Here is an 11,219-nt window from a genome sequence, read left to right as displayed (position 1 = left end):
CTTCAAGCAGAAGTCTTGTTTTTGTGGTTAAACTCCTGCCTAGAACCTTCGCCCCTTTGAAGTCGGGTACGCATTTGCATGCCAAAACATGCTTCACTAAGTTGGCGAGCTTATCTTGTCTTATTATATTTAGAGAATGCTCCCTTAAGCGGTCGTTAAGGCAACACCCTGCATACCCGATATAGCATTTTCCGCAGGACAAGGGGATCAAGTGAACAACTCCTATGGCACATCTAACAAAAGCTTCATCATGTTGCTTTTTGCAACCGCGCTCGCCCTCAGCGCATATGCGGGGGCACAGCTTAGCCAACTTGTTTGGCGCACAGAAAACAAGCGGAACATTGTGCCTGCTTGCCACTTTCTTCAGGTTGTGAGACACCTTATGAATATAAGGCATCACCTCTGGTTTGGCTTTCGCGCGTTCAGAAGCAGCCGCCTTTTGACGGGTAGCACGTTTCTTGAGGAGTGTTTCAGCCACAGCCGTTAGGACCGAGCGAGGGAAACCAGCAGATAAAAGCCTGCGCACCTGATAGTCAAAGCTACCGCCCATTTTATGCGGACACAACTTCAGAAGCGCCGACTCCAAACAGAGTGAAGCAACAGCTCTTTTTACAGTGTTATGTTGAATTCCAATGGCAGATCAGGATCAAGTTTTTCTGCTCGGTTTGGATCAGTCGTATTCCAATGGTAAAATGGGAGCGCGAGTTGTATGTTCCAATGGCAGATCGGGATCAGGCGTAAATCCCGGATCGCTCCGTGGAGCAGCAATACTTGATCCGCCGAAATCGGCAGATATGACCGGAACCTCGCGTGACGTTTTTTTTTTCCGCCGCGTCTGCTTCCGGTCGCGACCGGCAGCAGACGCTTCGTTGGCTTCGTTCCTGTCGTCGCTACGTGGTGAGTCGGGCACTTTCCAGTCAACAGTGGACGGCAATGATCTTGCTTCGAGCCGTGCGGCACTAATTTTGCTTCATGGAAGTGACAGTTCCGACTCGGGCACTGAAAGCTCAGAGTCCAGCAGTGAAGATTCGTCTGAAACGGACAGCGAGTGTGAAGCTGCCGGCCTGTATATATGCCTGCCGCCGGCGTCAGAAAAATGCGCTAATATTCTTTGTTCGCGTTCATAACAAGCTCTGGAGTAGAGGAATTTAACAAATGAATCATTTTTGAGGATCGTTGGCCAATACCGAGTTGCTGGTAGAAGTGATAACTGCGATACAAGCAAATTTCTTCCTGACGCCCAATGCGGCTGGCCTGCTGTCTGCTAGCTCCGCTGCTGGAGGCGTCGCAGAAATCGATCATGTCTTTATCTTATTATGATACGAGGAACACAGTAAAACGGTGACGCGAGTAGCACCTTTACTACAGCGCTGGCCAGTTCCGAAGCGCCCTCAGCTGCGGCATCGATGAAAAACATTTAGGCTTAGCGACGACTACGGCAGCCAGGGAGAAACGTTGTCCGGGGGGCAGCGCAGTTCGTCGCTCGGCGTGTCCGCGGGCGGCGTCGTTGCCGAAAGCTCGACTGTCTCGCTGATTGGTACAGCGGCTTGCGTCTCGCAGTCGCAAGGCTGGAAAATCGAGCAGCGAGACCTGAACATCGAGAGAACAAACTCCGCAGAACTGCGCATGCGCGCCCAGAGAGTAGGTGGAAAGGAGGACCGTTGGCGGATGTGACGCCGGAGGGTTTTTCGGTTTTCTGTTTTTGCGGCATGTAACTCTCAAACCCAGACGTCTAAAATTATGCCGAGGCCGAGGATGGCGCGCGTTTCAGAGAACGGGCGAACTCGTGTATGCTCCAGCGCTTTGTTGCGCTATCTGCGCTTTCGTTTCTCTCTCGTGAATCGGCCCAATGCTGTTTTGGTAGATGCGAGCTCGGTGAATTTTGCTCTCAGTTCATGGTTTAGGCAGTCCTACCTTCAACCTTTTCCAGACTGAGGTGAGTGCTGTCAAAATAATTCATTGTGCACGCGCGATGTTGTTTCGTACTTGCCCGCCAACTAGATAAAAAGTGTTCGTCGTCGCTCTGTCATCGCCTTGCGGCTTGTTGAAAGAGCTGCTGCACGACTGCGAAAGTGTGTGACGGTCTCGATTATTAATGCGGCGTCTTCTGATGTAAATTTCGCGACATCGTGCGGGAGAAGGCGCGCGAGGAGACCGCGGAGTGGCGTCGATGAGGTCGTTTTTTCGCGCTTGAGAGGACTGTTGCATGTTTGCTACTGTGCACCTATCGGTAGTCGGTTGCCTCTAACGAAGGTTTGTCTTTTTCAAGATTCATCTCCTTCGCTCATGGCCTCTGTACAATTTGGCCGCAGCTGTTATTTCTGTGTGTGCCAGCGTAAACGCGCTGGACTGTGGGATTTTACTGCCTTACTCGCAGCTTCAGCAGATGGGGTACGTGACTTGCGCTATGGAAGCGTCGGGATTCCCGACAGGTAGGTGGCGTTTACCTGTGCGGACCAGTTGTATGTTTTCCTTCCTTTTTCACGCGGTGCTGCAATGCAGGAGATCAGCTTCTTTGTGATACTTCCGAAGAGCGAAAGAAGGGGTTGCTGGCCAGCGGGGAGCCCAAGTTTAAATATGAGCTGGCTCAGTGTGAAAAAAAACTGGCGTACCTCGGAGTGCCACGAACCTTCTGTACAGCATGAGACTGCAGCAATGCATTCATTGTGCTTATCCGCTCAGGCCCGTCACTGCCAAGTAACTCATGTGTAAGGCGACGGATGCCGCAAGGAATACGCGACTTCATTAGCCTTCAGCTAGCACTAGGTCGATGCCCATGGAAATATTTATCGTTTTACAACCGAAATAACTGCATTGGTATAATTCTTTGAGTTTGTTTAAACATTTGGGATGCCTGTCCCTACCATAGTTTCCCAACACTTGTTCTGTGTGCTCCAATGCATTCGAGGAAGCTATGGGAAAGATTTCCAGAAAAAAATTAATGCATTCGCAATTAACAGGCAATGCGTGCCTTTAAGCCGCTGCCAAGGGCACTGAGAGGGTATTCAGACAAACCAAAGATGACGCTGAGCCAGCATGTCTTTTGGAGGAGAGCTGGCGGCCGCTGTGTGGACTTCATGTGGCTGTCAAGGGACAATGCAGCAGCTGCTATAACTACTTTCCAGCGCAGTTCCATGCAAGCAGCATGTGCAGCACTTGCTGTATCAGTGAATCCACTACACTGTTTCGTTTTGTTGTAATTAATTGTTTTGGAAATGCACATCTAGTGCATTTACGAAACAATTAATTCGTGTGTGTATCAACCAGCAGCTACCAATGTCGTTACTTTGTTTTTCTGCTGCAGCAGGAGCCCTCACTTGCTGTACTCAATTCTGGGAGTGAGTTTGTTGAATTCATCTGTGCAAACGGGCCGTGTTTGTAGCATTGCTCTGATCTGCAGCGTGCGCCTTTGCTTATTTGTAGATCCTTCCACCAGCTGGATTCTACCTTGACCTCATTACCACAGTGAGCCGAGATTGGTATGGCGTAATGCATACTTTCGCTGTTTCTACCGGTTCAGAGCGTGCTCCTGGTTAAGTTTTAAAAAGTTCGAATTTTTGAAAGCATGCCCGCAATGTATTTACTTTTATTGTGGGGTGTGTATTTTGGCACCTCTGCATTTTACGGTACGCTGTTGTTTGAAAAGTTATTCTGAGCAATTTCGGCTACATGATTTGCAGAGAGAGAAGTTGGGGAAACACCAATGCACCTATGTAATTTGCCTACGAAATGAAAGCAGCAGATTTAGATCTGTACAAGTCTGTACTAGATTCATAAGCAGACAGTGTGCCGTATAGAACAAGCTATACACAGCCTCTTGTACATGTATAACAGCTATTATTCTGTGGGAGCACCCTTTATGTGAAGCTGCTGTGGTGGCTCAGTGATTATTTTGCTCTGCTACTGACCTGAAAGATGCGGGTTTCCTAATGCCTAAAATGCCTAAAAAAAAGTCTTGTGTGGAAGCACTGTGCGATGTCAGTGCACGTTAAAGAACCCCAGTTGGTCGAAATTTCCGGAGCCCTTCACTATGGCGTCCCTCACAGCCTGAGTTGCTTTAGGACGTTAAACCCTCATAAACCATAAACCTTCATGTGCGGTGGTGTCCAAAACATAGCTTTGTTGAAGGTAACTTGGCATGTAATAGGCCACAGTTTCTTGCAATCACTTGAGAGCGTCTGTTGCAACTTGTATGAGGCAACATGCCCCAGATCTGTCGCCGTGTATAGCAGTAGCTTGGGTATACTAGAATTCAAGACAACCCTTCGTCTGGTTGCCTTTGAGTCAGGTGCCCAAGTGGTTCAATGTTGAAACTCTTAATGGACTACAGACACCTATTTTTAGTTGCATGTTTTCTTCTTGCAAATGATGCATTAGACATTGAACTTATGAATCACCACTTGCTTTCGCCTGCAACTGCTAAATAATTTATAACTGAATTTCTTATTTCTTGTTGTTCTCGTTTCGGTTTTATCAACCGAACAATGGCGGTGACATGTAGTTGGCCTTTAGGTTGCGTCAGCAGGAAGAAACTTCACTATACATGCTTTTACGTAGGTTTGATTCACTACAACACTTAAACCAGCCTGCTTCTAGAAATGGAATGGCAACAAATGACGTATCAGCAGTTGTATTGCCGTTTTTATTGTGTCTCACGTGACCTAGATACCAACTACACATCACAGCCATCGTTCAGTTGATGAAACCGAAACAACGTCGGGAAGAAATACAATTCTAAATTATTTACCGGCCATAGGCGAATATCGCACGGTGGTACCTGTATATTAATGTGTAATGCATCATTTGAAAGAAAACATGAAGCAAAAATTTGGTGTCTGTAGTATTTTAGGCACACCCTGTGAAATACTCTTGTGGAAGTGCTACGGAGAGGAAAGGAAAGCCCACTGCATTGGCAGAATTTTTGCTGTTTTCCTTCATGCGCTTTCTCACCTGAACAGTTTTTCTGTAGGTAATGTGCGAACACAAAGAATTGAAACTTCTGTTCCTTCAAGTGAGGACTAAATTTATTGTAATATCTAATATTTTATTACTGTATTATTAGTGCACGATTTATATTGATGATTCTTCCAAAACTCCAGGGCCTTATTTAGCTCTCTTAGGCTGTTGTACCATTCTTTAAATCTCTAGAGCTGGTTAACTGCTTCACGTTTTTGTGCTTTCTGTTGTATATTTCTGCTCTGTTAGCAAGAAAGATTAATCTCCATCAAAGTGCGCCCTCCCAAACAGAGCGGTGACATGCTCGGTTTATTAATACCCCTCCGTCTCTTCGTGATACTCGTGTGTACATGTAGATCTTTGAGGAACTGAAGTTTTTGTGCATAGGTGAGTATATAGTTTGGAATTGAGATGTGAACTTACAGTTGTAAACCACAATTCTCAATTTCGCAGTACATGCACCATGACATGGTGCATGTACTTGTGTGGGATAAAGTAACACACCTGTCCCCTTTGTTTCAAACTGCATTTGATTTCCACTCTTTGGAGTGCAACTTTATTAAATCAAGCTGTGAATATAGAATGACAGCAGCAGCTTTGTTAGCCGGGCCACCATCAATGCAGACAACAGTACCGTCGATACACCCAGCTCTGTATGGCATTTGCGAGTGCACCATAAGCACAGTTAGAGTAGTTCTAGGCAGTGGTGGCGGCAACGAAGGCAGCACACTATTGGAGAGATCAGTTGCCAGTGCTAATCAGTGGCGGTCGTGGAAGTAAGCCAGAATCTTGAGCTTCTCTCAGCAGCAGTCCTAGTGGGCAGGTCGGTGCAGGCGTAAGTCATGAGCAGGAACAGGGCAGTCTGAAGTCCATGGTCACCACTCATGGGGAACGCTGGGACAGAAGAAGGTATCTGGGTTCACAGACATACTTTGGTGAGGAGTAGCTCAGCTGCAAAAGAGCAATGTCATTAGAGGGCAGGGACTGCGGAACTTTTTTTTTTTGGGGGGGGGGGGGGGGCAGGACTTGGAGTTTGTTCAGTTATTTGTTTATTTATTCCATGTTTTACTAAAATTATTAATGAATTTTATTTACTTTTGGTTTATACTCTTATATTTTACTGCTCAAAAATATATTTGTTATTGCATGTAAAACTTAAATTGAAATTGGCAGCTTTATAACCTTTTTTAACCTAGCGACCACTACACTGGACATCAGAAAAAAAAGCAATGAAAAAAATCAAACAAAGCTAAATCAAAACCAGGAGGGCAGCTTCCACGAGCAGACCGCCACGCGCGACGTGCTCAAGCAAACAATTTCTTTTAAAGTTTCCTCTTCATCCAATTCAAATATATAAATTCTCGCAAGTGAATCAAATTTCATTTGAAACAATGTGGTTAAAAGTTTGCCCTTGTTGTGAGTAGTTTTTTTGTAATGTGATCATATTTTTATCTCCAATGTACTGGTCACTAGGATTTAATTGTTCGTATTGTTCTAATCCCTGCGCAAGCAGGTTACATTTGATTTTCAATATTGTTTGGTGCCAAAATTACATAACTCCCACTATCGTTCGAGAAACACCCTGATGTGGATTTGTCGTGCAAGTAATATGCTTCTGAGCACCATTTGGTTGTTTTATTTGTAGGAAAGACTCTCACTAATGAGGAAATTCAGAAAATTTTGTTTGGAGACTACTCAAACCTTGATGTCAATTCGTACTCAGGCGGCAAAGCGGAAAAATTCCAACCACAGTCTGTGCTTCATAGTGAAGAAAGTAGCTACAATTCTTAAAGTGCAGATGAAAATGTGCTACTCCTAGGGCAACAAATAAATCCCAGTGTTCAGTATACTGGACATGGTTCTCCCTTGAAAACCGCTGTACTTACTGCCCTCGTAATTTGTTTACAAGCTTTTTAATAGCTTCTTAACGAGATAAAACCACCACAAATTTTTGTGCTCGCCACAAAAATTCGGGATGAAAAGGGATAAAGATGTAGATGCAAGGAGTGATCAACTGCATTCAAAAAGTTTGCGCATAGTCTGTGTGAGTTCTGCAAATCACATTCATGAACAGGGGTCAGTAAATCAACTAGTACTGTAGCGATGTGATTGGTTGAGGATACTGAGATGAAATGCTTTATGACTGGCTATAAAGCAACTAGCTGAGCCCCGCTGTGCTTTACATTAATAATGTCCTAAATCTGAATGTCAGAAATCTCATCTGGGTGCATATATTAAGTTAGTCCTTAAGGTGTATTACAGTATATTTAAGAAAGTGATGAATACATGCATGATACAGTAAAATACAGTGAACATTCCAGTAACCTGTATAAACATTTCTTTCATAACAGCTATATATGAAAATCAAACTTTATTTGGCTGTTAGCGCTCCCCTTCCCCCCCTTATATGAATGTGCCAGTCATGCCAAAATTAAATTTATTCATTCATTTACTTGGCCGTCATGTTCAACAATGGGAAATGGGCACTTGCTGCTGGAGGAGTAAGGTAGAAATTGAAAGCTCCGCCTTAAGGGTATGACGCGATGAGTTGAACGTAGTGGGTTCTTTCCCATAAATACAGAACATCATTCTCTACTTTACATTCAGAGGTCCCTGGGAGTCCTCATACCACTCCTGGCGTAGTGGTGCAGTGGTTTAGAGGTGCGCCACTGCTCTTCTATGGCAGGTGCTGTCACCGGTGGGACTTGAGCGACAAAGGTTGCTCTTCCTGAGCGACCAATCATTAATTTAACTGCCACCCGCCACAGTCACCAGAAAATCCGGTGTCAGCGTCGGCATTGTGTGTGAAAAACCGCGTGCATGGCTTGGGCAGGTGGTGCCCATAGAGCAACCTAGGAGGCAGGTGGGCCATCTTGGTCACGTGACCTTGAGGCGTCATCACAACCTGCCCACCAGATAGTGAGCAAACTGCCTACTTTGGCAGGTGGCAGTTGAATCAGTGATTGGTCGCTCAGGAAGAGCAACATGGGGCTCACCACTGGGAGTACCTGTCATCGCAGTGCATCGCTTAACCGCTGCACCAGGAGGGGCATGAGGAGTCCCAGGAGACCGATAACGCTATCGTGTCATACATAGCCTTAGGGCTGAGATTAAGTGTCCCTTCCAATTTTTCTTATTCTAGGTCGTGGTCTAAATCTGCAATTCCCTCTGTTTCGGTTGCTATAATTTTTTATCAACTGCATAAAAACCTGCATACTTTAATTGTGGCGGTCAGTGCAATTGCTTCATCCACTACGCATTTCACTGTGCTAAACAAAAACTTATTCAAGTTGTCGGGAAGCATGGGTAACCACAAGGGGAAAGTTGCACTTCTACTGCCAGGGCAGCTGTCGTGGTTCTTTTGTGTGCTTGCAGGTCCAGATCAGCTTCTTCAAGCCCTTGTGCTGCACTGACAGCATCCAAGCAAGTTGTATTCCTTCTGTCAAGGAGGATGTTGTTTTCTGAAAATGTTCTGCGAGGACTACAGCAATGCATCGATTGCTCCAATGATGACATACTGCGTGCAGCATGAGAAACCAAATGGCAATAGAAAGAGCACATACACATACCAGCACTGCCTCACAAGTTCAGGCTGCAGATATTATTTTGTCACAGCTACAAGACAGTGCTGGCACGCATATGTGTTTGTTCTATTGCTGTTTAATTTCTCACACTGTGCACAGTTTTATGTGCTGCCTCCAACTAGCCCAGCTTGCATTGCAACCTACATTCACGGCTGATAGGAGACTGTGCATGCAAGCTGCTGTTTACAGAAGTGGTATGCCTTGATATACAGGGTGCTCCGTATTTATCAGTCGGGGTTGTAAAAAAAATTCTCCTGCGCAAACTACTTACCTGTTTGAACTTGAGCACTGGCTATAACGTAGCTTATGATAGTCTGCATTTTTCAATAATTTGTTTAAACATCAGAACTTGCTTGAATTGTCTGGAATCGGTGAAAAACTACAGTTGTCTGCACGGAGAATTTTCGTCTAGGTAAGCGGAGCAGCATATTTGACAGTCTGTGCCAACTGGGGTACTGCGAGACCTACCCCAGCCCAGAGCAAGGATATTGTTTGCCTCGCAGTTCACCAGATGGCAAAGCCTCTCAAATCGGCTATCCCGCTCGCCTCCATGAAAATTCCGCGTGCAGACGACTCCAGTCCTTCACCGATTCTTGGCAGTCCAGGCAAGTTCCGACGTTAAAGTATTAATCGGAAAACACAGATACCATAAGCTACCCTGTGGTCTGTGCTTTAGAGGAAATAGACCAGTGGTATACGCAAGAGAATTTTTTTACAACCCTGACTGATAAATATGGAGCACCCTGTATATAGTGCCTGTACCATGCAGTGAATGCACTGGCAAAAAGTACTGCAAAAAGCGACCTACATTAAGATGGTCATTTTTCTTTCCACGATTTCATTCCAGAGTGAAACAGTTATATTTTACTTCTGCTTTTGGAAAAAAAGGACACACAAACACGTACAAAAAAAAAACTCACGCAGTGGCTCAGTGGTTATGGTGCTTGGTACCTAACCCGAAAGACGTGGGTTCAATCCTAGATGTGGCAGTTCCATTTCAATGGAGGCGAGATGCTGGAGTCCTGTGTACTGTGCGATGTGTCAGTGCATGTTAAAAGACCCCGGGTGGTTAAACCCACAGCCCTTCCTCCACTATGGCATCCCTCATAGCCAGAGTCGCTTTGGAACGTTAACCCAATAAACCAGACCAAACCTGTTCTTGCAAAATGTGTTTCTAGTTCATCACTCTGATGCTTTCTGCTCTCATTTGGAACATAACACTGCACAGTGCTGTGATCGACAAGAAAAATGACCTGTAGGTGATCTCCCGCTCTTGGCTTACAAATCCTGGCAAATCCTGCGGCTGATAGCAAGGGCCTTGACGAGTCGGAGAGTGCCGCTTCACGCATGCCTTTTCCGTGCCCCACTATTCGGCGGATCATGCGGGTGACATTGAGACCTGAGGTGCGGAGCGTCTACAGGGTGTGGGTGGGTTTTCCGTCATGTTGAACCCAGAGGCCAAGGACCCGGATAAGCGGACATTTCTCAATGAGATGGTCATGGCTTCGGAGGCAGATAGAGCCAGGTGACTTGTAGCGGGGTCCGTGTGTTCGAATCACTTCAGTTTTTTCCAGGGCTCGTTGCATGCCACTGCTGGTGAAGAAATCCTCAACGGTTAGGATGGCTTTCTGAAGAGCCTCTTTCTTGGCTGCGAGGGAGCCTCGTGTAGACCTTGAGGAAATATTGTCTGCATACGTGGTGTAGCTGAGGTCCTGTTGAGCAGCTAGTTGGTGGGCCAAGGGGGCCGTAGCGATATTAAAAAGGAGTGGGGAGAGGACAGCTCCTTGCAAGGTGCCCTTATTATGAGTGTCGAAGGGTTGGGATCACATAGTGCCTATGCCGATTGTGGCAGTGCGGTTGGAGAGGAAGGCGGTGATATACTGATAGATGCGGGTGCCGCAGTTGATATGATTGAGGCTGTTCAGGATGGCTGTGTGGGCGATGTCAAATGCCCCCTTGAAGTTCGCCTCCAGATGGCATGCCCGTGAGTACGTCGTTTTTAGCAGGAGGAAGGCGTCTTGAGTGGAAAGTCCAGGGTAGAAACCGATCTTGTACAGGGGAAAGAGGTTCTTAGCATCAGTACGGTTTCGGAGGCGGGTATGAACGACCTGTTCGTAAATCTTGCCGAGGCAAGACATGAATGGGGCAGAGTGCCTTAACTGAAGGAGGTTTGTTGAACTTGGGAATGAGGATGACCTCCACATATTTCCACTCTGGAGGGAGCTGTCCAGGGATCCATTGTTGCTCATTTAGGTATGTCATAAATGCCTGAATGTTTTCCCTGGAGAGGTTATGTATGATGGCATTCATAATTTTGTCCACTTCCGGGGCGTTAGACCTGGTGGCCAACCGCACAGCAACATAGACTTAGGTGATGGGGGCATCCAGTCTGGGTTAGGGAGGCTGGTGTATGGAGCATTGGATGGGGGCAGGTGGTGGGTACCAAAGTATTCTGCCTGAAGCTCATCCAGCAGAGCTTGGTCGGAGCCCTTATAGGTGTGGGCTATGGTCTGCAAGGTGTGATGGGTGGCGGCTTTGGTGGTGTCCATGTTGAGGAGGCGCTGAGGATGGTCTAGGTTTCGGATGTGCTTAGTGTACCCTTGAGCGGAACACAAAACCGGAGCCAATTTTGGGTGGACACCTGGGAGATGTATCCTTGGGCTTGCTCCATGAAGTGTG

General features: G+C 46.3%; 2 long non-coding RNA genes across 3 annotated transcripts; one reads left to right on the top strand and one right to left on the bottom strand.

The window, feature by feature from the left end:
• Positions 1-1,794: 1,794 nt before the first annotated feature.
• Positions 1,795-8,775, top strand: LOC149337869 (uncharacterized). Of its 2 annotated transcripts, XR_016284666.1 has the most exons (4): positions 1,861-1,936; positions 2,378-2,432; positions 3,424-3,479; positions 8,332-8,775. It is a non-coding gene; the product is annotated as an uncharacterized LOC149337869 (long non-coding RNA). The 2 variants fall into 2 exon arrangements; XR_016284665.1 differs by lacking the exon at positions 2,378-2,432 and having other exon boundaries at positions 1,795-1,936.
• On the bottom strand, positions 5,485-9,782 carry LOC149337868 (uncharacterized). Its single transcript, XR_016284667.1, has 2 exons — positions 9,461-9,782; positions 5,485-5,850 (listed from the first exon to the last, which is right to left on the bottom strand). It is a non-coding gene; the product is annotated as an uncharacterized LOC149337868 (long non-coding RNA).
• Positions 9,783-11,219: the final 1,437 nt, after the last annotated feature.

This window comes from Amblyomma mixtum, chromosome 7 (genome assembly GCF_055824585.1).
Source record: "Amblyomma mixtum isolate Tamu chromosome 7, ASM5582458v1, whole genome shotgun sequence".
Classification (NCBI taxonomy): Eukaryota; Metazoa; Arthropoda; class Arachnida; order Ixodida; family Ixodidae; genus Amblyomma; species Amblyomma mixtum.
The sequence above is the reverse complement of the archived record's forward strand: the minus strand, read 5'-3'. Positions and strand labels throughout refer to the sequence as shown.